This window comes from Nicotiana tomentosiformis, chromosome 12 (assembly GCF_000390325.3).
Source record: "Nicotiana tomentosiformis chromosome 12, ASM39032v3, whole genome shotgun sequence".
NCBI lineage: Eukaryota > Viridiplantae > Streptophyta > Magnoliopsida > Solanales > Solanaceae > Nicotiana > Nicotiana tomentosiformis.
In genome coordinates, this window is record NC_090823.1 from 122069622 (window position 1) to 122079528 (window position 9907).

A 9907-nucleotide genomic window follows, 5' to 3' on the forward strand; every position below is an offset into this window, starting at 1 on the left:
TTGCTTGAATGATCGACGTAGAGGATGAAGAATGATATAGGTCATTATTGGGATAGTTAGAGATCGCATTAATGAAGGCTATAGTAGATCCAACGCTCAAGTCATCATCATTGGCTTGCATGAAGGTTTTCTTGGACTTAGATAAACTAAGTTGGGAAAGAACCTTTTCAATCACTTCGGCGACATCGTTCCCTTTTTGGGTCGTGCTTACAGAAGATCTCACTCCTTTTGAGGATGAAGATCCCAAAATAGGAGTTGATACTGACGACACTTGGAGTGCTTGATGTCCTGAAGAGCTTGCTTTACTCCTTGTAACTGGCTCAAAGCTTTCAAAGGTAACATCGAGTATACTTTCCACATTAGCATAAAACTTGGAATTAGCAGCCTTAATGGAAGTTGATCCGGAGTTGATTTTCTGTGAAGCCATTTCGATGTTCTTGAACTTTGGTGATTGAAAAGTTGAGAGGAGAGGTAGAGATGGTCCCACTGGACGTGCTAGAATTTGTAGACAATAAATTGCGTCAAGAAAATAATCGAGACCGAAAAATATTGCAACAATCATAATATTTGATTTCAAATAATATGAGTGTACTATCTCTATGGATCCTCTAATTCTACTTTTTCAATATAAATTCAAGGGCCTTTGAGCTTGATCTTGAATTTGAATTTGATTTATCCGTCACGAACTGTAATGACCGGACCGGTCGTTTTGAGTATTACAATCCAGTTTCCCCATTTACTGCTCAAATTATGCTTTACAGTTGTTGTGTGACTTGCTGGGGTAATTGGTTCGAGTCCGATGAGGTTTTGGAATGAATTGGAACACTTAGTTTCAAGGTTTAAAGCTTAATTTAAAATAGTGATTGGATATCGACTTATATGTAAACGACCTCGGAATGGAGTTTTGATGATTCCACTAGCTCCGTATGGTAATTTTGGACTTAGGAGCGTGTCCGAAAAATTATTTGGAGGTCCGTAGTGGAATTAGGCTTGAAATGGCGAAAGTTGAATTTTGGAAGTTTGACGGGGGGAGAGGGGGGTTGAATTTTTAATATCGGGGTCGGAATCCGATTTTGGAAATTGGAATAGGTCCGTAATGTGAAATGTGACTTGTGCGTAAAATTTGAAGTCATTCCGGATTGATTTGATGTGTTTCAGCACAAGATTTAGAATTTGAAAGTTCAAAGTACATAGATTTTGATTTGAGGTGCGATTCGTCGTTTTGAGGTTGTTTGATGTAATTTGAAGCCTCGAGTAGGTCAGTGGTATATTTTAGGACTTGTTGGTATATTTGGTTGAGGCCCCGAGTGGCTCAGGTGAGTTTCAGATAGTTAACGGATCAAACTCAGACTTAAAGAATGCTGGAACTGCTGCCTACTAGTGTGATCGCACCTGCGAAGCTTTTGATCTAAGGTGTGAAGCTGCATATGCGCAAAATCAATCGCAGAAGCGGCCAGAAGGGGAACTGGGCAGTGCTCGCATGCGCGCAATTTTATCTACAGATGTGGAGTAGCATCTGCGCTTGGCTCTCCGCAGAAGCGGCCTGACTCGCAAATGCGCCCATTTTTCCGCAGAAGTGGGGGTCGCAGGTGCGACCTCTTGTCCGCAGGTGCGGATTGACTGGGCATAACCTTTTAAGTTCGAGGGTTCGTGATTTTTCACCATTTTCGAATTTTGGAGCTCGGTTTGGGCGACTTTGGAGAGGAATGTTTTCACACAACTTGGGGTGAGTGTTCTTGACTCCCTTGTGATTATATTCCATGAATCTATCTTCATTTTTAGCAATCAGTTGATGAATTTAAAGAGGAAATTGGGGGTGTTGGCCTAAAGTTCATAATACGAATTTGTGAGTTTTGAACATCGATTTGGAGTCGGAATTGAGTGAAATTAGTATGGTTGAACTTGTAATTGGATGGGTTGTCGGATTTTATAAGTTTCGTCGGATTCCGAGACGTGGGCCCCAAAGGCAATTTTTGGAGTGTAATTTCGGATTTTATGGGAAAATATTAGTATTTTGATATAGAATTAATTCCTATAAATTGTGTGGATTGAATCAAATTAATTGTGACTAGATTCGAGCCGTTCGGAAGTTGTTACACGCAGAATGGAATTTCTGAAGCATTGTTTAGCTTGCTCGACATTGGTTTCGGCTTGTTCGAGGTAAGTAACTCTTCTAATCTTGGAGCTGAGGGTATGAACCCCGAATATACGTATTATGTGAATTATTTCGAGGTGACGCACATGTTAGGTGATGGGCGTGTGGGCGTGCACCGTAGAAATTGTGACGTAATTATTTCGTGGAATTTTGTAGTCAAATAATCTTGGCATTTTCCATGCAGTTTTATGTGTTAAAGAAATTGAGATGAGAATCATATTAAAAAACATGTTGAGGCTATGTGCCAGTATTATTGGGACCCACAAAGGTCATATTGCTGTGAATTATTTGTTTTAAATTAAACATTCATACTCAGTCATATTCATTGCATATCATATCTCAGTCTCTGTTGTTATTTATTGATATATCATATTATCATTTTCGGGCTATTTTCATGGCATTTTGAGCCTGAGAGACTAGAGAGATTGATGACTGAGTGAGGCCGAGGGCCTGATTGTGAGGATAATTATGGGATCGGACTGCATGCCGTAACAAACCATATTGGCTTTATTATAGCACGTGAGTTGTCCGTGAAGATACAGATATTGATACTATAGAATGTGAGTTGTCCGTACAGATTATAGCGCTTCGGCTGAAGGAGCCCCTCCGGAGTCTGTACACACCCTCAGTGAGCGCAGGTACCTACTGAGTGCGAGTGCCGAGCGCGAGTGCCGAGTGATTTGGGAGGATTGAGTGACTGTGAGGACTGAGTGACTGGGAGGACTGGGTGAAATGATACTCTGAGAGTATGCATATGATTTTATCACTGAGTGGCACCGCATTGACATGCATATTTGACATGCACGCATGGAGATGCATTTTCCTCATACTGTGCGGTATCACGTCATTCATGACTTCTCACACATATTGACAGATGGGCATAGTGATGCACTTCCAACCAAGAGGTTGTGAGTTCGAGTCACCCCAAGATCCAGGTGGGAGTTCTTAGAGGGATGGAGCCGAGGGTCTATCGAAAACAGCCTCTCTACCCCAAGGTAGGGGTAAGGTCTGCGTACACACTACCCTCCCCAGACTCAACTAGTGGGATTATACTGGGTTGTTGTTGTTGTTGTTGTTTGCATAGCGATGCATTTGTTTTACACTGGTTATCTGGAAAGAAAAATGAAACATCTTATTTATGATTGAAAGGATTTTGGGAAAAGTTTTGGTTTCAAACTTATTCATATTTTTGGCAACTCCGGCAAATGATTTGGGTTTTCATTTATGTACTTGAAAGGCAGAACTATTTTCAGAAATCATGTTTCTGCTGAGCATTTGATTGTTGAGCTACTTCTGGTATTACTTGTTTAAGTTGTTATGAACTATTGTCGGTTATTGAAGTTGGGACCCGACCTTGGTACAAGCTCGTCACTACTTTCAACCTAAGGTTAGGTTTGTTACTTATTGAGTACATGAGGTCAGTTGTACTTATACTATATTTCTGCACCTTACGTGCAGATGTTGGCTGCTGATGTTGCTGTGTTTGTTGGGAGTTGGATCTGAAGATATACCCGCGTTCTGGTTGTAGCTGACTCTTGTTCATGGTAGCCTTAGATTCATAAAATTTTGTTTATGTAATTTTCAAACAGATGATATATTTACTTTATACCAGCTTTGTAAACTCCATTCTTAGAAGCTCATATTTTGTACTACCAGTTCTTGGGGAATGTATAGGATTAAGATCTTTATTTACTTAAATTGCTTTGATAATTGTTATTGGAATTGGATAGTTGAAAGTTGGCTTACTTAGCAGGTTGGGTTAGGTGCCATCACGACTAGTTGGATTTTGGGTCGTGACAAGTTGGTATCAGAGCTCTAGGTTCATAGGTTCTACAAATCATGAGCAAGTGTCTAGTAGAGTCTTGCTGATTGGTATGATGGCGTTCATACTTATCTTCGAGAGGTTACATGGCATTTAGGATATATACTTCCCATCTTTCTTTCCTTATCGTGCGAAATTGATTCAGCTTGAGACATAACTCTTTGAATTCCTTCCACGCACTCGTATGCGCACATGAGCGCTCAGTATCAGCCATGCATCGCCGGCTTGTGATTATATAAATGAGGTTCGATATGTGTATTCTGTGTTTGAGTGATGGGCCAGTCTGGAGGACTTGAGGCCATGGTTAGACCGCAGCTTAAGCTCGGTAGCTTCAGTTGTAACTTGTATAGTTGGACTCATATGTCCGGTAATATCCCTACGAGTGCAATTTGTGGCTCGATGAGTGGTGTAATGGCTGTATGATAAGTATGATGTAACTGCAGGATGTGTTAAGATTGTTTGAATGTGATGAGAAGTGTTTACTTGAAATGTAAAGAAGGGGCCATTGGGTTCTTGATTTTCATTTTGATGTGACGTACATACTCGAGTATGAATGTTTTGAAGGATCTTTCACGTTGTTAAATTTTGGGACAAATTAAATTCTCATGCCTATTTAATGAGTTGGGACTTAGATAGACTAAGTGATTGCATAGTAATTGTAACTGCGAAAGGGTATAACCAAAATACCAATTTGAGGCTAAACATGTGGGTTATCCCCTGCGGAGTAATCTACGTAGGTATGTTCCTTATAGTGTTGAGTGGAGAGTTTCTTATCTACCAGCGGGGTATGTATTGAGATTTGAATTTGAATCTGGTTGAGAAAGTTGACTTGAGTGTTAAGGGAATGAATGCGAACTTAGCGGATGATTGAGGTATTTTATGTTTGGTGTTGCATGAGCTTGAAAAGAATTTTTGTTAGACCGACTGCAGTATCATGGCAGTAATATGGTATGGGTATTGTGAGTTATCGTGTGATTTAATCTATGGCTTTTAGCCAAGTGGGGGAGCTTGATGTTGACAGTTTAATTTCATGGTGACATGTTAACTTTTAGTTTTGGTTTTAGACATACCTGTGGAATTAGTGAGGACTTGCAGAGGTGGAGTTCGAGAACGACCCGAGTAAGAAAATTTCTAGATACGGGTTATATTGTGCTTTATGAATATATGAAAATCATGGAATGAGTGAGTTGTTATTTGTGAATGATGTAGTGTGCACGAAGTATGAATTTGATCGGTAGTCTTAAGGTAGGATTACCTCTTTGAGTGTTGTTGTGCTAATGGGACACATGTCTTTTGGCCCATTTGGGTGGTGTAATTTGGATTTGAACAAAGTGGATAAAATCTGAGATTTGCATTTGATGGTGCCTGGACTTGCGAAAATTCTGTATGACTATCGATTCTACATTTTAGTATAAGGAAGGTAAGAAGAACAAGTTTAAATCCGATAAGGTATTTTCAGAGTGAATGTTACAGTTGTGGCAATTATGGAGGTGCTTAAGTAGAATACAGTTGCTTATGGGTCGTAGGGCATTGTGGTTCTATGCTAAGGTTTGTGGGGTGAGCTGTGGTTAAAGATCATGGTGTTTTAGCAAGGAGAAATATCAATCTGAAGACAAGTTCGGAAGGGACTCGGAGAAATAGGACAACTTAGTAGTAGGTTGGATTAGTATGGTAATGGACACGATCGGTTCTTTGAGTGCTTATGATGCAAGGGTTTTCTACAAGTACTTTGTGGCAATATTCTTGGGTTTGGTGACCTGCGTGGCTTAGTTGAGTTAGAGATATTCAGTTCTGATGGCTTGATTATGTGCAAATAAATTCCAAAGCATTCTCGATGATTTCTAACACGGTTTGAGATGGATATTTCCTACCGGCCTGAGGAATATGTTGAGTATTGTGATTTTCTACCGGATGGGATTAAATGGAAGGCTTCTGGCTGATCGGATTTGTATTCTACTTATGACTTAGAATGATTATGAGATTCTTGTGCTTGTCGTATGATGGCATGATAGATGTGGTGTGTTATATGGGATTAAGATTTACATCTACAAGTTGGCAGTTCAGTCTTGAAGGGAATGCCAAGAATTTTGGACAACATGATCAGTTTCAGAGATTTAGATGAATGTTATAATTGCACGGTAATTCCTGAGAAGGGTGCGTATTTCAGAAGGCGCATAGTGTTTTGACTTACGGATGTTCATTGGTATTACGGCACTCTCCTGGTTGATCGACTGCGGATATTCAAATTTTTCTATATGGCACGGAAGAATTATAGAAGTATTCCTCGTGGGATGATCGTGTATGAGAGATGTGTTAGACATTCAGGCAGTGGAGTTGGGATCAAATATGGTGATTCGTGTGTTCTATGGATTTGGAGACTAGGAGTTATTAAGAGCATATTGTTTCATGGTTGTGGACCATGAAGTCATGGCCGAAGCTAGCCAGATGATAGTATGTGTTATGATTCAGTTATTGTTGACTTTCAGAGGATGATTTATCTATTTGTAGGTGATCATAGTTGATTTGGGGTCCATTGGTAGGCCCAATTAGGATGTGTATTCTACACCGAGTCTGATTGGTTGGCTCCATACTGCTATTGTTGAGGGATGTTCCATTCAGTTGATGTTGAACTTATTCGTGGTCTGAAATGATCTGTGAGTTACTCTTCTATGCTACGAGAAGTTGTGTTTCATTAGTTATATGCACACATGGTGCGGTTCTATTGGGGGGCTTATGGCAGAATTTGAACGAGATAAGTATTTGGGTATTGCATGATCGATTGCGTATTGGTTATGTTCTTTCAGGTTTTGTGTGGCATTTTTATCATTTGCCTCTCCGTCGTTATTGATTTTGAGCAGGGTGGCTCGAGGTAGATAATATGGACCAGCGTTTGGATGGGGTCACGCATTGCAGCGGAGTTATGTTAAGGTATGAAGCTTGTGTTAGAATCGTGTGATGATTCTACGGTATGTGATGGATTTTTAGCATTTCTTTGTGGTGGTACTTGTTAATCTGGCGGGGCAGTTCTCTCATTTGAGTCATTTTCCATGACTGAGTACATTTGAATTATTGCGTATTGGCGCACGGATGGCACAATTTGTGGCTTTGAGTTATATTGGTGTGGCATGTCTGTGGGATAGTTATGTTTAATAATATAAGGTCGTTGGACCCAGAATGGGTACTGTCAGGTCTGATTACGGTATATTTGGGAAGACGACATTGACAGTCGGCTAAGAAAGGGATTATGGTTCTGGTTGGGGCGAGAGAGTTCCATGACTTGTTGATCTGATAAGGGGTTACGAGATTCTGCGTGTTTCTTTTATTATCAACATTGCACAAAGTTTTTGGGGTGATGTTTGGTTCGATATGGGGTTTAATACTAGTACTTGGTTGGTTTTGAAGTAGTTACTATGATCAGGAATGGTGCCGCGAGCATACGAGTTGTGTAATATGTTAATTGATTATATCCGTGGTTATAGTTATGGCTCGATGCAGCTCGTTCAGACTTATACAGTGTGCAAATATAAGGTTCGTGTCTTGAAAAGAAATTTCTGAAGGTTAGGAATTGAATTCCAAGGTTTTTGGGCTAAGGTTAAATTAATGATTTTCAGTTGTATTGTATTGTCAGGCCTAAATAGAATAGGGTGACGTGGGATCACCCCCGGGTACGTGTGTGGTAAGACGGAACAGTGATTTGATGGCTTGGAAATAACTCTTGGCACGTTCGAGGACGAACATATGTTTAAGTGGGGGAGAATGTAATGACCCGGCCAGTCGTTTTAAGTATTACAACCCTTCCCCATTTACTGCTCAAATTGTGCTTTACGGTTGTTGTGTGACTTGCCGGGGTAATTGGTTCAGGTCCGGTGAGGTTTTGGAATGAATTAGAACACTTAGTTCCAAGGTTTAAAGCTTAATTTAAAATAGTATCCAGATGTCGACTTATGTGGAGTTTTGATAATTTCAATAGCTCCGTATAGTGATTTTGGACTTAGGAGCGTGTCTGGAAAATTATTTGGAGGTCCGTAGTGGAATTAGACTTGAAATGGCGAAAGTTGAATTTCTGGAAGTTTGACCGGGGGGAGGGGGGGTGAATTTTGGATGTCAGGGTCGAAATCCGATTCTGGAAATTGGAATAAGTCCGTAATGTGAAATATGACTTGTGTGCAAAATTTGAAGTCATTCCGAATTGATTTGATGTGTTTCGGCACAAGATTTAGAATTTGAAAGTTCAAAGTTCATAGATTTTGATTTGACGTGCGATTCATTTTTTTGGGGTTGTTTGATGTAATTTGAGGCCTCGAGTAGGTCAGTGGTATGTTTTAGGACTTGTTGGTGTATTTGGTTGAGGTCCCGAGTGGCTCGGGTGAGTTTCGGATGGTTAACAAATCAAACTTAGACTTAAAGAAATGCTGGAACTGCTGCCTATTGGTGTGATCGCACCAGCGAAGATTTTGATCGCAGGTGAGAAGCCGCATGTGCGCGAAATCAATCGTAGAAGTGGCCAGGATGGGAACTGGGCAGTGCTCACATGTGCGCAATTTTATCCGTAGATGCGGAGTTGCATCTGCGCTTGGCTCTCCGCAGAAGCGGCCTGGCTCGCAAATCCTCCCATTTTTCCGCAGAAGCTGGGGTCGCAGGTGCGGATTGACTAGGCAGAACCCTTTAAGTTCGAGGGTTCGTAATTTTTCATCATTTTCGGATTTTGGAGCTTGGTTTGGGCGACCTTGGAGAGGAATTTTTCCACACAACTTGGGGTAAGTGTTCTTGACTCCCTCGTGATTATATTCCATGAATCTATCTTCATTTTTAGCAATTGGTTGATGAATTTAAGGAGGAAATTGGGGGTGTTGGCCTAAAGTTCATAATACGAATTTTTGAGTTTTGAACATCGATTTGGAGTCGGAATTGAGTGAAATTAGTATGGTTGAACTTGTAATTGGATGGGTTGTCGAATTTTGTGAGTTTCGTCGGACTCCGAGACGTGGGCCCCACAGGCAATTTTTGGAGTGTAATTTCGGATTTTATGGGAAAATATTAGTATTTTGATATAGAATTAATTCCTATAAATTATGTGGACTGAATCAAATTAATTGTGACTAGATTCGAGCCGTTCGAAAGTTGTTACGCGCATAATGAAATTTTTGGAGCATTGTTTAGCTTGCTCGACATTGGTTTCGGCTTGTTCGAGGTAAGTATCTCTTCTAATCTTGGAGCTGAGGGTATGAACCCTGAATATACGTATTATGTGAATTGTTTCGAGGTGACGCACATGCTAGGTGACGGGCGTGTGGGCGTACACTATAGAAATTATGACGTAATTGTTTCGTAAAATTTTGTAGTCAAATAATCTTGGAATTTTCCATGCAATTATATATGTTAAAGAAATTGAGATGAGAATCATATTAAAAATCATGTTGAGGCTATGTGCCAGTATTATTGGGACCCACAGAGGTCATATTACTGTGAATTATTTATTTTAAATTGAAAATTCATACTCAGTCATATTCATTTCATTGCATATCATATCTCAGTCTCTGTTGTTATTTATTGATATATCATATCATCATTTTCGGGCTATTTTCATGACATTGTGAGCCCGAGAGAGAGAGAGATTGATGACTGAGTGAGGCTGAGAGCCTGATTGTGAGGATAATTATGGGATCGGGTTGCACGCCGCAGCAGACCATATTGGCTTTATTATAGCACGTGAGTTGTCCGTGCGGTTTCAGATATTGATACTATAGCACGTGAGTTGTCCGTGCAGCACATGATTTATCCGTGCAGATTATAGCGCTTGGGCTGAAGGAGCCCCTCCGGAGTCTGTACACACCTCCAGTGAGCGCAGGTACCTACAGAGTGCAAGTGCCGAGTGCGAGTACAGAGTGATTTGGGAGGATTGAGTGACTGTGAGGACTGAGTGAAATGAT